The sequence below is a fragment of the Sus scrofa genome, chromosome 6, assembly GCF_054392235.1.
Source record: "Sus scrofa isolate SSC_HxYL_T2T_F1_AM1 chromosome 6, Sscrofa_HxYL_maternal_Yorkshire_Landrace_v2.0, whole genome shotgun sequence".
In the NCBI taxonomy this organism is placed as follows: Eukaryota; Metazoa; Chordata; class Mammalia; order Artiodactyla; family Suidae; genus Sus; species Sus scrofa.
Genome location: NC_139388.1, coordinates 19882505 through 19904290, shown reverse-complemented (window position 1 = coordinate 19904290; position 21786 = coordinate 19882505). Strand labels below are relative to the sequence as shown.

Sequence of the window (21786 nt, the reverse complement as noted above, 5' to 3'; positions counted from 1 at the left end):
ATCCAAGTCAGGGATATAAATGCCAAAAGATTGACTGATAAAATAAAGCTCTCACCAAGATCCTGCTTCGCATCCTGGGTAAAAAAAATCTGTCTTTGTCACTGTGGTGGGTTTGGTAAACACTGTGGCTTAAAAAACATCGATGGGCAGATGACACACCCTCGCTTCAGGTGGGGTCAATAAATTTAGAAAGAAGGGAAAGGAGAGGAAAAAATGAAGATGTCAATTTACTGTACAAATGAAGGAATCACAGGTGAAAATTAAGAAAAAAATCAATTGTTATATACCTACACACCTATCTTCATAAATCTGTAAGTTCAGGGATATATAAAAAAGGAAGAAAGCTGGTATGACATGATGGGTTGAGGGCTGAGTGTTTAAATGCAGGGGCATAATATAGGTTGGCCTCAGTCTCTGAAAAACCTTGAGAGAGAACTAGCCCACCTGGAAGGGTACTTCTTGGTATTTCATGAAAGAAGGGGAAGGAAAACCAATGAGCATATTGCCTATGGCCAATGCAGCCCTGGGGACAGCTGAGCCAGAGGGAGGAGGAAAACTTGGGAGTGGCTGTTAGAGCCAGTGTCCACATGAGGGCACCAGAGTACCTTCTGGACCCAGGTGCAGCGGCAAGGCTGGAACTGCTGAGAGCTGCAAGGCTCTGAAGGTGCAGGCTCCTAGCTGGGGCTTCTGGTGTCTTGAGTGGAACACACAGCAAGCACCCAGATATTTTTCATTTTTTTTCCTGGGCACTAGGGCCTCTGTTCCAAGATGCCCCATGCCAGGCAGAGGGCACATGTGTCCTTTCAGCATTTTGAGGTTGATTAGCAGCCTGGTTGGGTGGCTGTGTGTTAAGAATTCTCAAAGGTTTCACTGGGTTTCAGGATGCCTTGTGTTCCTCCAGAAGCAGAGGCCCAGACCAATACAGAAACTGTGTTTTATCATGAGATGGCTGTTTTCAAGCCCCTGGCCATTGGGGGTTTATATAGGTGGAGAAAGAGGGTGGTGCTGCTGAATGAATGGGGGACTTCGGTGGCATTAGGGTGGGCAACTGGGCTAATCCCTGGGCTTTTTTCCCCCTCAGGAGCCTTAGGGATATTTCCTTCTTGCCTTTCAAGATGATGCTCACTTTTCAGTATGGTCTTTTTTTTTTTTTTGCTATTTCTTTGGGCCGCTCCCGCAGCATATGGAGGTTCCCAGGCTAGGGGTCTAATCGGAGCTGTAGCCACTGGCCTACGCCAGAGCCACAGCAACGCAGGATCTGAGCCACGTCTGCAACCTACACCACAGCTCACGGCAATGCCGGATCGTTAACCCACTGAGCAAGGGCAGGGACCGAACCCGCAACCTCATGGTTCCTAGTCGGATTCGTTAACCACTGCGCCACGACGGGAACTCCTCAGTATGGCCAAACATTGTGGATGCCTGACCAGAACCAGGTCTGATGAATTAAGCAGGTTGATGGGTATCATCAGGCAAGCTCTCAGGGAGTTCCCTTTTGGCTGCCTGGCCTCAGAGTCTCTACTTGTCACTGCTGTGGCTGTGGGAAGAGCAGAGTTGGGAGATCAACCCTGGCCAGACAACATCCCAATGTCACAGGTGGCACCCAAAGAAATTGGTAAATATAAGGAGATACTGAAAAGAATGAGATTAATTGATAAAGAAGTCAGTGTGTGTGTGTGTGCATAAAATGAATGCTAAGGTAATTGATAGATAAGGCTATCCTAAATGCTCTCCTTACCCAATATATCAGGTGGCAAATTGTTTAATGTACGAACTTTGGGATGTCCAGCAAAGGAGTGGATTCATTTCCAGGGCAGAGTGTATCTACATGCCACACATGGATGCAGGACAATAAATAGGTAAGTAAATAAATAAAATGTTATTATAGAAATAAATTCATTCACCCCAGGTAACTAGGTCTGGTCAGTTGCCACTTTGCTAGGAAATCTTGACAGATTCAGCAGTCAGTGCTCCTATCTCTCTTCTTGAGAGGCAGCAGTATCAACCCAGACACCTTCTCTGGTGAATGCTGAGCTGCTAATTTTTTTTTGTTTTTTTATAATTTATTATTTTCCATTATTGCTGATAGATGGTGCTCAATTTCACTTTAACAACAAAGTGATCCACTCGTACAGGAATATACTTATTCTTTTTTCTCATTATCCTCCATTTTTTTCCAAAAATAGTGACTAGGTATAGTTCCATGTGCTCTACAGCAGAATGTCTGTGCTTACCCACTGCAAGGGCAAGACTCTGGATGCATTACCCACCAAATCCCAGTCCTTCCCACACCCTCCCCCTCCAATCTGGTAACCAAAACTCTGTTTCCCAGCCCGTGAGTTTCTTTTCTGTAGAAAGGTTCATTGGTGTCATTTGTGAGATTCCAGAGGGAAGGAGTTTCCCATGGTATTTGTCTTTGTGTTTCAGACATATTTCGCTTAGTGTGAGACTTTTCCTTTCCATCTAGATGGCTGCCAGTGGCATGTTTTTGCTCTCTTTTCATGGCTGAGTAGTATCCCTTTGTGTATATGGACAACCCCTTCCTAATCCAAATATCTGTCCATGGACATAGAGTGGGTTTCTGTGTCTTGCTACTGTGAATAGTGCTGTCTGAACATAGTGGAGCATTTAATTTTTTTTGTCTTTTGTTTTTTTAGGGCTGCACCCACCAGCATATGGAGGTTCCAAGGCTAGGGGTCTAATCGGAGCTATGCTGCTAGCCTATGCCACAGCTACAGCAATGCCAGAGCCACAGCAATGCCAGATGCAAGCCACATCTGTGATCTACATGACAGCTCATGGCAACGCTGGATTCTTAACCCACTGAGCAAGGCCAGGGGCCGAAACCACAACCTCATGGTTCCTAGTCAGATTCTTTTCCACTGCGCCATGAAGGGAACTCTGCATTTAACTTTTTTAAAAGAACATTTTCTGGATACATGCCCAAGAGTGGAATTGCTGGGTCCTATGGTTCTGTGTTTATTATTTGGATAACCTGGTATCTGTGGTCCATAGTGGTTGTCCAAATTTATGTAGACACCCAGACTGTAGGAGGGCACCTTCTTCTCCATGCTCACTTCAAGGTTTGATTTTGTAGACATACTGGAAATATCCTTGGCTTGAAAAACATCAATGGGCAGACAACCCATGCACCCTTCAGGTGGGTCAATAAATTTTGAAAGAAAGAAGGAAACAGAAAAAGATAAAAGATGCTAGATTTTATGAATGAAGGAATATCATTTGTAAAATTAAGAAAGAACAATCATCATTGCATGCATACACACCTATCTTCATAAGTTCAGGGATATATAAAAAAGGAAGAATGCTGTCATAACATGCTTGGTGGGGAGCTGAGTGTTTAAACAGAGAGGCATGTCTTAGGTTGGCCTCAGGGCTCTGAAAGAATTTGAGAGTGAAAGAGCCCACTTGGAAGGGCACTTGTTGCTATCTTATGAAAGCAAGGGAAGGAAATTCAATGAGCATATTGTCCATGGCCAATGCGGCCCAGGAGACTGCTGAGCCAGAGATTGGAGGAAAATCTGATAGTTGCTGTTAGAGCAGATGGCCACACGAGGGCGACAGAGTACTTTCTGGTCAGGTGCAGCCCCAAGGCTCTAAATGTGCAGGCTCAGAGCTGGGGCTGATGGTGTCTTGAGCGGGACCCACAGCAAGCACCCAGAAGTTTTTCACTTGTTTCCTGGACACCATGGACTCCCTGCTCCAAGATGCCTAGGTGGATAATGAGGATGGTGCTAATGAATGGAGGACTTCGGTAGCATTAGGGTGGGCAGCTGGCTTGATCCCTTTGTGTTTTCCACTCAATATTCTTAGGGAATTTTCCATCTTGCCTTTTGAGATAAGCCTCAGTTTTCAGTATGGTGGCAGGTTGTGGAGGCCTGACTGAAAGCAAGTCTGATGAATTAAGCACATTTAATTGGTATCATGCAAGCTCTCAGGGATTTCCCTTTGGGCTGCCTGGCTTAAGAGTCTCTACTTGTTAGCACTGTGGCTGTGGTAAGAGCTGTGTTGGGAGATCAAACTCTGGCCAGACAACATCACAGTGACACAGTTGGCACCCAAATAAATTGATTTAAAAAGAAAACTAGATAATGAAAAGAATGAGCTTAAATGATAAAAGTCAATGTGTGTGTGTGTGTGTGTGTATACACATTCCTACAGAGTAGCTAATGGAATTTATAGATAAGGCAATCCTAAAGCCTCTCCTCATCCAATATCTCAGGTCCAAATATATTGGGTTTTAAGTATGATCCTGGGGATATACAGCATAGGCGTGTATTCTTTTCCTGGGCAGAGTATCTACAGGTACCCTTGGGTGGAGGAATATAAATACCTAAGTAAAAAAATCAGTAAAATATTACAGAAATAAATGCATGTATGCTAGGTAATTCTGGTCAGATGTCACATTTCTAGTAAATCTTTAAAGGATCAACAGAATCAGTTTGCCTGTCTAGTTTCTCTAGAGGCAGTATTCTCAACCCAGACACATTCTCTGGTGAGCCCTGATCCACTGATTTGTGGGTTTTATTTATTATTTTTAAATTTTCCGTTATCACTGATTTATGGTGCTCAATTTCACTGTAACAACAAATTGACCCTGTCTTTTATATATATATATATATATATATATATATATATATATAATTTTCCTCACATTTTCCTCCATTTTCTACCAAAAATAGTGACCAGATACAGTTCCCTGTGCTATACATCAGAATCTCATTACTTACCCACTCCATGGGCAAGTGTTTTGATCCATTACCACCAAAGTACCAGTCCTTCCCACCCTTTAACAACAAATTGATCCAGTCATGCATGTGTGTACACATTCTTTTCCTCATATTGTCCTCCATTTTGTTCCAAAAATACTGATAAGTTATAGTTCTCTGCTATACAGCATGTTCTAATTGCTTACCACTCCTAGGGCAAGAGTTTGGATCAATTACCACCCAGATCCCAGGCCTTCCCACTTCCTCCCCCTCCAATCTGGCAACCAAAATCTGTTTTCTAGTCCATGAATTTCTTTTCTGTAGAAAGGCTCATTGGTGTCATTTGAAAGATTCAAGGGTGAGGATGTATCCCATTGTATTTGTCTTTCTCTTTCAGACTTATTTCCCTTAGTAGGAGAGTTTCTCTATCCATCAATGTTGCTGAGAATGGCCTTTTTTTTTTGCTGTTTTTTATGGCTGAGTAGTACTCCATTGTGTACATGTATATCCTCTTCCTAATCCCATCATCTGTGGATGGATATAGAGTTTGTTTCCATGTCTTGCTCTTGTGAGTAGTGCTGCATGTACATAGCGGAGCATTTAACTTTTATAAAATAACACTTTCTTGATATATGCCCAAGAGTGGGATTTCTGGTTCATAAGGTCATTCTATATTTATTTTTTGGATTACCTTGATCCTGTGGACCATAGTGTTTGTACCAAATTACATGCCCACACAAAATGTAGGAGGGCACCTTCTTCTCCACACCCTTTCCAGGGGTTGTTATTTGTAAACTTACTGATGATGGACATTCAGAGAGGGGGTGAGGTGCTACCTCAGCTTCATTTTGATTTGCATTTCTTATTAATGGGTGATGGTGATCTTTTTTTTCTGGTGCATGCTGCCTTCTGTATATCCTTTTTAGGCAAAAGTCTATTCAAATTTTTGCCCATTTTTCAATGGGGTTGTTTGTTTTGTTTTGCTGTTGGGTGTTAAGAGATTTTGAGCTGGTAACTTTGAAAGCCCAGCCTGAACTGGGCTTTGAGATATGGATAAAGTGCTTGGGGGTTGTGCATGCAAGCTGGACCCCCAAAAATGCTGATATTAGGTGAGCAGATGTGCCAATCCCTGTTCTTTTTCTCTCATGAGGTCTCATGAAAATCCATCCTTACTTTCCATGTGAGCCTCTTCTGTTCTTTCTACACACCTGGTATGAAGACCTGACCTAAAAACAGGTCGAGAGATTTGAGGCCAGTAGATTGATTGATATAAAGAAAGCTCTCACCGAGATCCCTCCCGGCTCCCTTGGTAAAAGATCTATCTTTGTCGCTGTGGTGGATTTGGCAAATACTGTGCCTTGAAAATTATCAACGGGCATACAACTCATGCATGGATCTGGTGGGGTCAATAACTTTAGAAAGAAAGAGGGAAAGAGAGAAAAAGGAAAAAAGAAAGAAGTAAAAGAAGCCGGACTTTACTGTACGAATGAAGGAATCTCATTTGGAAAAATAATATGTAAATCATTACATACCTACAAACCTATTTTTATAAATACATAAGTGCAGGGCTATGTAAAAAAAGGAACAAGGCTCTCATGACGTAGTGGGTCAAGAGCTGTGGTTTGAATGGAGCGGCACAGTGGAAGTTGACCTCAGGGCTCTCGAAGTCTTTGAGAGAGAAATAGCTCAATCTTGGTATTTAAAGAAAGCGGGGGAAGGAAATCCAACAAGCACATTGCTCTGGGATAATGCCGCGCAGGGAACAGCTGAGCCAAAGAGAGGAGGAGAAGCTCGGAGTTGTTAGAAAAGTCCACAAGAGGGCGCCAGAGTATCTTCTGGACCAGATGGCACCGCCAAGTCTGCAGAAGCAGGCAGAGAGGTGGGGCTGATGGTCAGAGAGCAGAACCCACAGGATTTTCTGTTTATTCTTGGGCACCAGGGACTCTCTGCTCCAAGATGCTTCATGTCAGGCAGAGGGCACAGTTGTCCCTTCAGCATTTTGACGTGGATTGGCAGCCTGGTTGGGAGGCAGTGGGTTTAGAATGCTTGAAGTATTCACTGGGTTTCAGAATACCTTGTATTCCTCCAGAGGCAGGGGCCGAGACCCACACAGCATCTGAGTTGTACCGTCATCTGGCCATAGTTAAGCCCCTGACTTTCAGTGGTTTATGCAGGTGGAGAAAGAGGCTGGTGCTGATGAATGAATGGGGTCTTCTGTGGCATTAGGATGGGAAGCTGTGCTAATCCCTGTGTTTTTTTCACTCAGGAGGCTTAGGGAAACTTCCTTCTTGCCTTTCAAGTTGAGCCACACCTTCATTACTGCGCCAATGTATGGAGGCCTGACCAAAACCAGGACTGATGAATTAAGTAGGGTTGATTGGTATCATCAAGAAAGCTCTGAGGGAGTTCCCCCATAGCTGCCTGGCTCAAGAGTCTCTTTTTTCACTGCATTGGCTGTGGCTAGAACTGCTTTTGGAGATAAAACTCTTGGGAGACATCATCCTAATATCTTAGAGGGCACCCAAATAAAAATAGATATAGAAGAGAATGAGCTTAACTGATAATAAGTCAAATAAAAATATAGAAAAGATAAATAAAAATATAGAATATAATGAGCTTAATTGATAATAAGTCAATGAATACTTATGTATATTCCTACAGATTAGGTGAGGGAATTGATAGATGAGGCAATTCTAAAGGCTCTCCTGACCCTATAGCTCAGGTGGCAGATGGTTATAATTAGGAGCCTGGGGATGTGCAGCAAAGGCATATATTCTTTTCCTGGGGTGAGTGTATCTGCATGCCACACATGAGCACAGAAACATAAATGGGCAAGTAAAAATAATAAAATTTATTATAGAAATAAATTCATAGACACTTTGTAATTAGGTCGGGTCAGATGTCACATTTCTAAGAAATCCTGTCAGGTTCAAGAGAGTCAGTTTTGCCATCTCTTTGCTTGAGAGCCAGGAGTCTCAACCTAGACACCTCTGGTGATTGCTGATCACATTATTTTGTGGGTTTTTAAAATCATTTATTATTTTCCATTATGGATGATTTATTTTGCTCAATTTCACTTTAACGACATAGTGATCCAGTAGTCCATGTATATACATATTCTTTTTCTCACATTATCCTCCATTTTGTTCCAAAAATTGTGTCTAGATAGAGTACCCTGTGCTATTCAGCACAATGTCTGTACTTACCAACTCCAAGTGCAAGAGTTTGGATCTATTACCCCCAAATCCCAGTCCTTCCTACAAGTTCCCCCTTCAGTCTGGCAACCAAATATCTGTTTTCCAGTGCATGAGTTTCTTTTGTGTGAAAGCATCATTGATGTCATTTGTTAGATTCCAGAGAAATGGGTATTCCTAAGGTTTTTGTCTTTCTCTTTTGACATATTTGGCATAGTATGAGAGTTTCTCTTTCCATCTATGTGGCTGCGAATGACATTTTTTTTTTTGTTCTTTGTATATCTGAATAGTATTCCATTGTGTATATGTATATCCTCTTCCTAATGCAATCATATGTCAATGGATATAGAGATTGTTTCCATGTCTTGCTATGGTGAATAGTGCTGCATGATCATATTGGGGTATTTAACTTTTTAAAAAACATGTTCTGGATATATGTCCAAGAGTGGGATGTCATATGGTCATTCTATAATTATTTTTTGGATTTCATCAATCTGTGGACCATAGTGGTTGCACAATATTTCATACACACCCATACTGTAGGAGAGCACATTTTTCTCCACACCCTCTCCTGGGTTTGATTTTGTAGACACACTCATGATGGCCATTCAGAGAGGGGTGACATGGTACCTCAGCATCGTTTTAATTTGCATTTCTCTTCTAATGAGTGATGGTGATGATTTTTTTCTGGTGCTTGTTGCCCTCTGGAGATCTGGTTTTGGGAAATGTCTCTTCAGGTTTTTTCCCATTTTTCAATTGGGTTGTTTGTTTTGATTTTCTGTTGGGTGGTTTCAGTTGTTGATCTGGTAATTTTGAACCCTGGCCTGAACCAAGCTTTGGGATCTGGATAAAATGCCTGCAGGTTGTACATGAAAGTTGGTAAAAAGGTGATATTTTGGTGAGGAGCTGTGATGATCCCTGTGATTTTTCTCACAAGAGATTTCCTGACACCCTGTACTTTCTTTCCATGTGAGTCTCTTCGGTAGTCTTTATACACCTGGTATGGAAAACTGACATAAAACGAAGTCAGGTGAATTAAGTCCGATAGAATGATAGATATAAAGCATGATCTTACGGAGATCACTCATGGCTCTCTGGTTAAAAGGCCATTCTTTGTCTCTCTGGTGGGTTTGGTAACTCCTGTGGCTTGAAAAACTTCAAAGGAAAGGCCACTCATGCAGTCTTCATGTGGGATCAATAAAGTTAGGAAGGATGAGGTATAGAGAGAAAAAGAAGCAAGACATTACTGTATGAATGTAGGAATCAGATGAAAATGAAAAAAAAATTTTAAATACATACACACCTATCTTCATAAATACATAAGTGCAGGGATATATAGAAAAGGAGAAACGTTGTCATGACATGATGGTTCGGGAGATGAATGTTTCAACAGAGTGGCATGTTGTAAGTTGGCCTTAGGGCTCTTAATGCCTTTGAGAGAGAAAGAGCCCACTAGAAAGGGCACTTCTTGGTAATTTAAGAAAGCGGAGGAAGGAAAATACTTCCTAAGGTCAATGCAACCCTGGTGGCTACTGAGCCAGAGAGAGGAGGAAAACCTGAGAGTTGCTGTTAGAGTAGATGTCCACAAGAGGGCCCCATAGTACATACTGGACCCACATGCAGCTCCAAGGCTGCAGGTGTAGGCTCTGAGTTGGGGTTGATGGTGGGTTGAACAGAACCTACAGCAAGTAACCAGAGGTTCTTCGGTTATTTGCTCGACACCTGGGACTATCTGGTGCAGATGCCTCATGTCAGGCAGAGGACACAGACGTCCCTTCAACATTTTTAGTGGGACTCACTGCCTACTTGCATGGCAGTGTGTTTAAAATGCTTGAAGGATTCACTGGTTTTCTGAAAGCCTTATGTTCATCCAGTGGCAGAGTCAAATACCCACAGACCATCTGTGTTGTATCAGGAGGAGGCCATTTTCCAGCCCCTGACCATCGGTGAGTTTGGATAGGTGAAGAAAGAGGGTGGTGCTAATGAATGAATTGGGGACTTCAGTGGCATTATCATGGGCAGCTGAGCTAAACCCTGTGATATTTTGCCCCAAGAGACATTTAATTTTCTTTCTTTCCTATAGAAATGAGTCTCTCTTTCCAGTGCACTGACAGGGTATGGAGGACTGACAAAAACGAGCTCTGAGGAGTTAAGCGGGTTGATTGGTATCATCAATCAAGCTTTCAGGGAGTTCTCTTGTGGCCACCTGGCTTAAGAGTGTCTAACTGTGAGAGCTGTGACTGTGGAAAGAGCTGCATGAGATCAAATTCTGGCCAAACCACATCCCATTGTCACAGGTAGCATCCGAATAAATTTATAAATAAAAATAGATTGGGAAAGAATGAGCTTAATTGAGAAAGAAGAAAAGGAATATATATGCTTGTATTTACACTGTAGCTAAGGGTATTGCCAGATGAGACAATCCAAAAGTCTCTCCTAAACCTTTACATCAGGTGGCAGAGTGTTTTAGTACAAGATTTGGGATATAGAGCATAGGAGTGGAATCATTTGCAGAGAAGAGTGTATCTGCATGCAACACATGGGGGGAGGAATATAAATATGTAATTTAAAAATTAAAAAATATTATTATACAAATACATACACACTGGGTAATTACATCTGCTCCCATGTCATTTTACCGGTAAAACTTCTCAGGTTCAATGGAGTCAATTAGACTGTCTTCTAAAGAGGCAGATGTATATACCAATATGCATAATATGGTGAATCATAAGGAATTAATTTTATGGGATTTAATCAGTGATTACTTTATATTTTCACGAATTTATGATGCTCAATTTGACTTGAACAAAAAATTAATCCAGTCGTAATGTATATCCATCTTCTTTTGGTCGCAGTGTCTTCCATTTTGGTTCCACAGAAGTGGCCAGGTAGAATCCCTGTGCTATAGAGCAGGACTTCATTGCTAACACATGCCAAGCACAAGAGGTTGACTCTACCACTCCCAAATCCCAGGCCTTCCCACAGCCTCCCCCTACCATCTGGCAACCACAGCGATGTTTTCCAGTCTATGAGCTGCTTCTACATAGAAAGCTTCGTTGGTTCCATTTGTTAGCTTCCAGATAGAAGGGATAGCCCTTGGTATGTGTCGTTCGTGTTCCGACTTAGTTCACCTAGTATGAAACGAGGTGTCACCTAGCTTCTCGTGCCACCTACATGGCTGCGAATGGCATTTTCCTCTTGCTCTGGGGTTTTCGGGGTTCTGCTTTTTTTTTTCTTTTTCTCAATGTTTGAGGAGCATTCCAATGTGTACATATCCACTCTCTTCCTAATCCAATCATCTCTCGATGGACATTGAGTTGTTCTCCATGTCTGGCTATTGGGAAGAGTGCTGCATGAACATAGCGGGGCTTTTAAATTTAATTCATAGCTTTCCAGCTGTGACTCCTTCATTCCTATGCCAGAATACTGCTTCTTTCCGTTCATTCCTTTTGTCCTCTCTTTCCCTCGTGCTTCCTAGTGTATGGACCCCACCGCAGCTGGCCTGAGTTGTCTGCACGTCGATGTTTTCCCAGCAGCAGAGGTGAGCACGCCCGCCACAGGGACAAAGACAGCTCTGTTCCCCAGGGGATTGGGGGGACTCTTGGGGACACCTCCCTTTTTCGCAGTCAATCTACCAGCCTTAGGTCCGATTTCCGGACCAGCTGTATTGAGGGAACGGAAGAGGCTCCAAGGTAAAGACAAGGACGGCGTTTCAGGAGACCTCAGGCGAGAAACTGCCCAGGGATTAACACAGCTGCTCACCAAAGGATCACCGTTTGACCACCTTCCATGCACGACCCTCAGGCACTTTCCTCCTGGCACCAGAGCCCAGGTCAGCCTGGGGTCTCCCAATCAACAGCTCGACCGCAGACACCAGCCAACAGCCCAACAAAACCCCAAACCCAAGGGGAAAATGGCAAAAGACCTCAAGAGACATTTCCCGAAACAGACATGCAGAGGGCAAAAAGCACTGGGAGACATGTGCCCCGCATCCCTCATGAGGAGAGACATGCACGTCAAAGGGACTCTGCAGGACCAACCCACCTCTCTCTGAAGGGCCACCATTAGGAAGTCTACAAGGCACACATCCCTGAGAGGGTGTGGACAAGAAGATGCCCTCCTCCACGGTGGGTATTTTTGTACGTGTGGACAACCGCGATGGACCACACGATCGAGGGAATCCACAAAAATCAATAGCGGACGACCTCAGCACCCAGGCCTCCCACTCTTGGTCCTATTTCCGGAATTGGGTCTTTGAAAAATGTAAAAGCCCCCGCTATGTTCATGCAGCACTCTTCCCAATAGCCAGCCATGGAAAACAACTCAATGTCCATCGAGAGATGATTGGATTAGGAAGAGAGTGGATATGTACACATTGGAATGCTCCTCAAACATTGAGAAAAAAAAAAAAAAGCAGAACCCCGAAAACCCCAGAGCAAGAGGAAAATGCCATTCGCAGCCATGTAGGTGGCACGAGAAGCTAGGTGACACCTCGTTTCATACTAGGTGAACTAAGTCGGAACACGAACGACACATACCAAGGGCTATCCCTTCTATGTGGAAGCTAGCAAATGGAACCAACGAAGCTTTCTATGTAGAAGCAGCTCATAGACTGGAAAACATCGCTGTGGTTGCCAGATGGTAGGGGGAGGCTGTGGGAAGGCCTGGGATTTGGGAGTGGTAGAGTCAACCTCTTGTGCTTGGCATGTGTTAGCAATGAAGTCCTGCTCTATAGCACAGGGATTCTACCTGGCCACTTCTGTGGAACCAAAATGGAAGACACTGCGACCAAAAGAAGATGCATATACATGTACGACTGGATCGCGTTTGTGCTCAAGTGAAACTGGGCACCATACATCCGTGAGAATGGAAAATAATCACCGATAAAATCCCACACCCTTAGTGGCTTGGGATTCCCCACAGCATGTGCTATGGTACATAGCCCTGCCTCTCAGGAGAAGCCAGGCGGGCTCCGTTGACCCTGACAAGGGGCACTGGCACTATGAGCTGGGACCCGACGTGATGACCAAGCGTGGACGAATTTCTTTCTGTACTAGCCTTTCCTTTTATGTTTCTAAGTTACTAATTGATGTTCCTGCCCCCATGTGTGGCATGCAGATACACTCTGCCCCGGCAATGAATCCACTGCGATGCTTTCCATCCCAAGGCTTGCCCTTCAAACACTCTGCCACCTGAGGCAGAGGGTCAGGAGAGCCTTTGGGACTGCCTCATCTGGCAATACCCTTAGCTACACTGTCAGAATAAGCATGTGTACCCCTTTTCTTCTTTCTCAATTAAGCTCATACTGTCCCCATCTCTTCGTCTTTATAAATGGATCTCGACGCCCCCTGTGACAATGGGGTGCCCTTTGGCCAGACTTGGATCTCGCTGGAGCCATGTCCACAGCCACAGCACTGCCAGATAGACACTCTCAAGCCAGGCAGCCACGAGGGAACTCCCTGAGAGCTTGCTGGGTGATTCCAATCAACCCTGCTTCATTCACCAGACCGGGGTTCGCTCAGGCCTCCATACCCTGGCCCCGTCCGGAAACGGGAGGCTCCTCTCAAAAGGCAAGAAGGAAACTCCCCTGAGCCTTTGGAAGGGAGAAGCACAGGGATTCGCCCAGCTCTGGGTCCACCACAAAGCCACCAAAGCCCCCCATTCCTTCCACAGCAGCAGCAGCAGCAGCAGCAGCAGCAGCCGCCTGATTCTCCACCCACATCCACCACCGACGGTCAGGGCCTTGCAAATGGCCAGCTCCCGAGACCACACAGATGCTGGGCGGGTCTCCGCTCCTGCGTCTGGAGGAACACAAGGCGTTCCGACACCCAGTGCCTCCTTCCAGCAGCCTTCGAAGCACACTCCCAAGCCACCAGGCTGCCGATCCACCTCCCAATGCTACAGGGACGCCTGTGTCCTCTGCCTGACAGGAGGCGTCTTGGACCAGACAGTCCCCGGTGCCCAGGAACCAACGCAAAGGCCTCTGGGCGCTTGCTGTGGCTTCCTATCCACACACTCTCCATCCCACCACTCAGCCTGCACCTGCAGCCTTGCCGCTGCACCTGGGTCCAGAAGGTGCTCTGGCGCCGTCTTGTGGACACCTGCTCTAACAGCCACTCTCAGGTTTTCCTCCTCTCTCTGCCTCAGCCGCCCCCCAGGGCGGCACTGGCTGGGGGCAATATGCTCCTGGAATGGCCTTCCCCCGCCGCCGCCGCCGCCGCCGCCGACGCTGGCTTGATCTAGCAAGAAGGGCCAATCCAGGAGGGCCATTGCTCTCTCAAAGGCTTTCGGAGCCTGGAGGCCCACCTCCACCTTGCCACTCCATGCAAACCTTCAGCTCCCAACCCATCCTATCAGGACAGCCTTCTCCCTTTGGGAGATAGCCCTGCCACGATGCCGTTATGGAGACAGGTCCGTAGGTATGTACCCACTGATTTTGTTCATAGCTTTCCAGCTGTGACGCCTTCATTCCTATGCCAGAATACTGCTTCTTTCCGTTCATTCCTTTTGTCCTCTCTTTCCCTCGTGCTTCCTAGTGTATGGACCCCACCGCAGCTGGCCTGAGTTGTCTGCACGTCGATGTTTTCCCAGCAGCAGAGGTGAGCACGCCCGCCACAGGGACAAAGACAGCTCTGTTCCCCAGGGGATTGGGGGGACTCTTGGGGACCGTTTGACCAGCTTCCATGCACGACCCTCAGGCACTTTCCTCCTGGCACCAGAGCCCAGGTCAGCCTGGGGTCTCCCAATCAACAGCTCGACCGCAGACACCAGCCAACAGCCCAACAAAACCCCAAACCCAAGGGGAAAATGGCAAAAGACCTCAAGAGACATTTCCCGAAACAGACATGCAGAGGGCAAAAAGCACTGGGAGACATGTGCCCCGCATCCCTCATGAGGAGAGACATGCACGTCAAAGGGACTCTGCAGGACCAACCCACCTCTCTCTGAAGGGCCACCATTAGGAAGTCTACAAGGCACACATCCCTGAGAGGGTGTGGACAAGAAGATGCCCTCCTCCACGGTGGGTATTTTTGTACGTGTGGACAACCGCGATGGACCACACGATCGAGGGAATCCACAAAAATCAATAGCGGACGACCTCAGCACCCAGGCCTCCCACTCTTGGTCCTATTTCCGGAATTGGGTCTTTGAAAAATGTAAAAGCCCCCGCTATGTTCATGCAGCACTCTTCCCAATAGCCAGCCATGGAAAACAACTCAATGTCCATCGAGAGATGATTGGATTAGGAAGAGAGTGGATATGTACACATTGGAATGCTCCTCAAACATTGAGAAAAAAAAAAAAAAGCAGAACCCCGAAAACCCCAGAGCAAGAGGAAAATGCCATTCGCAGCCATGTAGGTGGCACGAGAAGCTAGGTGACACCTCGTTTCATACTAGGTGAACTAAGTCGGAACACGAACGACACATACCAAGGGCTATCCCTTCTATGTGGAAGCTAGCAAATGGAACCAACGAACCTTTCTATGTAGAAGCAGCTCATAGACTGGAAAACATCGCTGTGGTTGCCAGATGGTAGGGGGAGGCTGTGGGAAGGCCTGGGATTTGGGAGTGGTAGCGTCAACCTCTTGTGCTTGGCATGTGTTAGCAATGAAGTCCTGCTCTATAGCACAGGGATTCTACCTGGCCACTTCTGTGGAACCAAAATGGAAGACACTGCGACCAAAAGAAGATGCATATACATGTACGACTGGATCGCGTTTGTGCTCAAGTGAAACTGGGCACCATACATCCGTGAGAATGGAAAATAATCACCGATAAAATCCCACACCCTTAGTGGCTTGGGATTCCCCACAGCATGTGCTATGGTACATAGCCCTGCCTCTCAGGAGAAGCCAGGCGGGCTCCGTTGACCCTGACAAGGGGCACTGGCACTATGAGCTGGGACCCGACGTGATGACCAAGCGTGGATAAATTTCTTTCTGTACTAGCCTTTCCTTTTATGTTTCTAAATCCCTAATTGATGTTCCTGCCCCCATGTGTGGCATGCAGATACACTCTGCCCCGGCAATGAATCCACTGCGATGCTGTCCATCCCAAGGCTTGCCCTTCAAACACTCTGCCACCTGAGGCAGAGGGTCAGGAGAGCCTTTGGGACTGCCTCATCTGGCAATACCCTTAGCTACACTGTCAGAATAAGCATGTGTACCCCTTTTCTTCTTTCTCAATTAAGCTCATACTGTCCCCATCTCTTCGTCTTTATAAATGGATCTCGATGCCCCCTGTGACAATGGGGTGCCCTTTGGCCAGACTTGGATCTCGCTGGAGCCATGTCCACAGCCACAGCACTGCCAGATAGACACTCTCAAGCCAGGCAGCCACGAGGGAACTCCCTGAGAGCTTGCTGGGTGATTCCAATCAACCCTGCTTCATTCACCAGACCTGGGTTCGCTCAGGCCTCCATACCCTGGCCCCGTCCGGAAACGGGAGGCTCCTCTCAAAAGGCAAGAAGGAAACTCCCCTGAGCCTTTGGAAGGGAGAAGCACAGGGATTCGCCCAGCTCTGGGTCCACCACAAAGCCACCAAAGCCCCCCATTCCTTCCACAGCAGCAGCAGCAGCAGCAGCAGCAGCAGAAGCAGCAGCAGCAGCAGCCGCCTGATTCTCCACCCACATCCACCACCGACGGTCAGGGCCTTGCAAATGGCCAGCTCCCGAGACCACACAGATGCTGGGCGGGTCTCCGCTCCTGCGTCTGGAGGAACACAAGGCGTTCCGACACCCAGTGACTCCTTCCAGCAGCCTTCGAAGCACACTCCCAAGCCACCAGGCTGCCGATCCACCTCCCAATGCTACAGGGACGCCTGTGTCCTCTGCCTGACAGGAGGCGTCTTGGACCAGACAGTCCCCGGTGCCCAGGAACCAACGCAAAGGCCTCTGGGCGCTTGCTGTGGCTTCCTATCCACACACTCTCCATCCCACCACTCAGCCTGCACCTGCAGCCTTGCCGCTGCACCTGGGTCCAGAAGGTGCTCTGGCGCCGTCTTGTGGACACCTGCTCTAACAGCAACTCTCAGGTTTTCCTCCTCTCTCTGCCTCAGCCGCCCCCCAGGGCGGCACTGGCTGGGGGCAATATGCTCCTGGAATGGCCTTCCCCCGCAGCTGCCGCCGCCGCGGCCGCCCCCGCCGCCGGCCTGATCTAGCAAGAAGGGCCAATCCAGGAGGGCCATTGCTCTCTCAAAGGCTTTCGGAGCCTGGAGGCCCACCTCCACCTTGCCACTCCATGCAAACCTTCAGCTCCCAACCCATCCTATCAGGACAGCCTTCTCCCTTTGGGAGATAGCCCTGCCACGATGCCGTTATGGAGACAGGTCCGTAGGTATGTACCCACTGATTTTGTTCATAGCTTTCCAGCTGTGACGCCTTCATTCCTATGCCAGAATACTGCTTCTTTCCGTTCATTCCTTTTGTCCTCTCTTTCCCTCGTGCTTCCTAGTGTATGGACCCCACCGCAGCTGGCCTGAGTTGTCTGCACGTCGATGTTTTCCCAGCAGCAGAGGTGAGCACGCCCGCCACAGGGACAAAGACAGCTCTGTTCCCCAGGGGATTGGGGGGACTCTTGGGGACACCTCCCTTTTTCGCAGTCAATCTACCAGCCTTAGGTCCGATTTCCGGACCAGCTGTATTGAGGGAACGGAAGAGGCTCCAAGGTAAAGACAAGGACGGCGTTTCAGGAGACCTCAGGCGAGAAACTGCCCAGGGATTAACACAGCTGCTCACCAAAGGATCACCGTTTGACCACCTTCCATGCACGACCCTCAGGCACTTTCCTCCTGGCACCAGAGCCCAGGTCAGCCTGGGGTCTCCCAATCAACAGCTCGACCGCAGACACCAGCCAACAGCCCAACAAAACCCCAAACCCAAGGGGAAAATGGCAAAAGACCTCAAGAGACATTTCCCGAAACAGACATGCAGAGGGCAAAAAGCACTGGGAGACATGTGCCCCGCATCCCTCATGAGGAGAGACATGCACGTCAAAGGGACTCTGCAGGACCAACCCACCTCTCTCTGAAGGGCCACCATTAGGAAGTCTACAAGGCACACATCCCTGAGAGGGTGTGGACAAGAAGATGCCCTCCTCCACGGTGGGTATTTTTGTACGTGTGGACAACCGCGATGGACCACACGATCGAGGGAATCCACAAAAATCAATAGCGGACGACCTCAGCACCCAGGCCTCCCACTCTTGGTCCTATTTCCGGAATTGGGTCTTTGAAAAATGTAAAAGCCCCCGCTATGTTCATGCAGCACACTTCCCAATAGCCAGCCATGGAAAACAACTCAATGTCCATCGAGAGATGATTGGATTAGGAAGAGAGTGGATATGTACACATTGGAATGCTCCTCAAACATTGAGAAAAAAAAAAAAAAAGCAGAACCCCGAAAACCCCAGAGCAAGAGGAAAATGCCATTCGCAGCCATGTAGGTGGCACGAGAAGCTAGGTGACACCTCGTTTCATACTAGGTGAACTAAGTCGGAACACGAACGACACATACCAAGGGCTATCCCTTCTATGTGGAAGCTAGCAAATGGAACCAACGAAGCTTTCTATGTAGAAGCAGCTCATAGACTGGAAAACATCGCTGTGGTTGCCAGATGGTAGGGGGAGGCTGTGGGAAGGCCTGGGATTTGGGAGTGGTAGAGTCAACCTCTTGTGCTTGGCATGTGTTAGCAATGAAGTCCTGCTCTATAGCACAGGGATTCTACCTGGCCACTTCTGAGGAACCAAAATGGAAGACACTGCGACCAAAAGAAGATGCATATACATGTACGACTGGATCGCGTTTGTGCTCAAGTGAAACTGGGCACCATACATCCGTGAGAATGGAAAATAATCACCGATAAAATCCCACACCCTTAATGGCTTGGGATTCCCCACAGCATGTGCTATGCTACATAGCCCTGCCTCTCAGGAGAAGCCAGGCGGGCTCCGTTGACCCTGACAAGGGGCACTGGCACTATGAGCTGGGACCCGACGTGATGACCAAGCGTGGATAAATTTCTTTCTGTACTAGCCTTTCCTTTTATGTTTCTAAATCCCTAATTGATGTTCCTGCCCCCATGTGTGGCATGCAGATACACTCTGCCCCGGCAATGAATCCACTGCGATGCTGTCCATCCCAAGGCTTGCCCTTCAAACACTCTGCCACCTGAGGCAGAGGGTCAGGAGAGCCTGTGGGACGGCCTCATCTGGCAATACCCTTAGCTACACTGTCAGAATAAGCATGTGTACCCCTTTTCTTCTTTCTCAATTAAGCTCATACTGTCCCCATCTCTTCGTCTTTATAAATGGATCTCGATGCCCCCTGTGACAATGGGGTGCCCTTTGGCCAGACTTGGATCTCGCTGGAGCCATGTCCACAGCCACAGCACTGCCAGATAGACACTCTCAAGCCAGGCAGCCACGAGGGAACTCCCTGAGAGCTTGCTGGGTGATTCCAATCAACCCTGCTTCATTCACCAGACCTGGGTTCGCTCAGGCCTCCATACCCTGGCCCCGTCCGGAAACGGGAGGCTCCTCTCAAAAGGCAAGAAGGAAACTCCCCTGAGCCTTTGGAAGGGAGAAGCACAGGGATTCGCCCAGCTCTGGGTCCACCACAAAGCCACCAAAGCCCCCCATTCCTTCCACAGCAGCAGCAGCAGCAGCAGCAGCAGCAGCAGCAGCAGCCGCCTGATTCTCCACCTACATCCACCACCGACGGTCAGGGCCTTGCAAATGGCCAGCTCCCGAGACCACACAGATGCTGGGCGGGTCTCCGCTCCTGCGTCTGGAGGAACACAAGGCGTTCCGACACCCAGTGACTCCTTCCAGCAGCCTTCGAAGCACACTCCCAAGCCACCAGGCTGCCGATCCACCTCCCAATGCTACAGGGACGCCTGTGTCCTCTGCCTGACAGGAGGCGTCTTGGACCAGACAGTCCCCGGTGCCCAGGAACCAACGCAAAGGCCTCTGGGCGCTTGCTGTGGCTTCCTATCCACACACTCTCCATCCCACCACTCAGCCTGCACCTGCAGCCTTGCCGCTGCACCTGGGTCCAGAAGGTGCTCTGGCGCCGTCTTGTGGACACCTGCTCTAACAGCAACTCTCAGGTTTTCCTCCTCTCTCTGCCTCAGCCGCCCCCCAGGGCGGCACTGGCTGGGGGCAATATGCTCCTGGAATGGCCTTCCCCCGCAGCTGCCGCCGCCGCGGCCGCCCCCGCCGCCGGCCTGATCTAGCAAGAAGGGCCAATCCAGGAGGGCCATTGCTCTCTCAAAGGCTTTCGGAGCCTGGAGGCCCACCTCCACCTTGCCACTCCATGCAAACCTTCAGCTCCCAACCCATCCTATCAGGACAGCCTTCTCCCTTTGGGAGATAGCCCTGCCACGATGCCGTTATGGAGACAGGTCCGTAGGTATGTACCCACTGATTTTGTTCATAGCTTTCCAGCTGTGACGCCTTCATTCCTATGCCAGAATACTGCTTCTTTCCGTTCATTCCTTTTGTCCTCTCTTTCCCTCGTGCTTCCTAGTGTATGGACCCCACCGCAGCTGGCCTGAGTTGTCTGCACGTCGATGTTTTCCCAGCAGCAGAGGTGAGCACGCCCGCCACAGGGACAAAGACAGCTCTGTTCCCCAGGGGATTGGGGGGACTCTTGGGGACACCTCCCTTTTTCGCAGTCAATCTACCAGCCTTAGGTCCGATTTCCGGACCAGCTGTATTGAGGGAACGGAAGAGGCTCCAAGGTAAAGACAAGGACGGCGTTTCAGGAGACCTCAGGCGAGAAACTGCCCAGGGATTAACACAGCTGCTCACCAAAGGATCACCGTTTGACCACCTTCCATGCACGACCCTCAGGCACTTTCCTCCTGGCACCAGAGCCCAGGTCAGCCTGGGGTCTCCCAATCAACAGCTCGACCGCAGACACCAGCCAACAGCCCAACAAAACCCCAAACCCAAGGGGAAAATGGCAAAAGACCTCAAGAGACATTTCCCGAAACAGACATGCAGAGGGCAAAAAGCACTGGGAGACATGTGCCCCGCATCCCTCATGAGGAGAGACATGCACGTCAAAGGGACTCTGCAGGACCAACCCACCTCTCTCTGAAGGGCCACCATTAGGAAGTCTACAAGGCACACATCCCTGAGAGGGTGTGGACAAGAAGATGCCCTCCTCCACGGTGGGTATTTTTGTACGTGTGGACAACCGCGATGGACCACACGATCGAGGGAATCCACAAAAATCAATAGCGGACGACCTCAGCACCCAGGCCTCCCACTCTTGGTCCTATTTCCGGAATTGGGTCTTTGAAAAATGTAAAAGCCCCCGCTATGTTCATGCAGCACACTTCCCAATAGCCAGCCATGGAAAACTACTCAATGTCCATCGAGAGATGATTGGATTAGGAAGAGAGTGGATATGTACACATTGGAATGCTCCTCAAACATTGAGAAAAAAAAAAAAAAGCAGAACCCCGAAAACCCCAGAGCAAGAGGAAAATGCCATTCGCAGCCATGTAGGTGGCACGAGAAGCTAGGTGACACCTCGTTTCATACTAGGTGAACTAAGTCGGAACACGAACGACACATACCAAGGGCTATCCCTTCTATGTGGAAGCTAGCAAATGGAACCAACGAACCTTTCTATGTAGAAGCAGCTCATAGACTGGAAAACATCGCTGTGGTTGCCAGATGGTAGGGGGAGGCTGTGGGAAGGCCTGGGATTTGGGAGTGGTAGCGTCAACCTCTTGTGCTTGGCATGTGTTAGCAATGAAGTCCTGCTCTATAGCACAGGGATTCTACCTGGCCACTTCTGTGGAACCAAAATGGAAGACACTGCGACCAAAAGAAGATGCATATACATGTACG

At 48.1% G+C, this 21786-nt stretch overlaps 1 protein-coding gene across 10 annotated transcripts in view; it reads left to right on the top strand.

Moving 5' to 3' along the window:
- Positions 1 to 20498, top strand: part of BBS2 (Bardet-Biedl syndrome 2) — a 73093-nt gene extending 52595 nt beyond the window's left edge. For 2 of the 10 annotated variants that reach the window (XR_014805610.1, XR_014805617.1), the window contains exons 18-19: positions 1751 to 1859; positions 11400 to 12183. The gene's annotated coding sequence lies outside the window, so the exon portion shown is untranslated. Of the gene's footprint in view, positions 1 to 1750; positions 1860 to 10004; positions 10219 to 10776; positions 10977 to 11399; positions 12184 to 14457; positions 14521 to 16488; positions 17259 to 17375; positions 18295 to 20449 lie in introns of those variants that run through there. The other 8 variants (XM_084959800.1, XM_084959804.1, XR_014805612.1 and 5 more) reach the window with 7 other exon arrangements.
- Positions 20499 to 21786: the final 1288 nt, after the last annotated feature.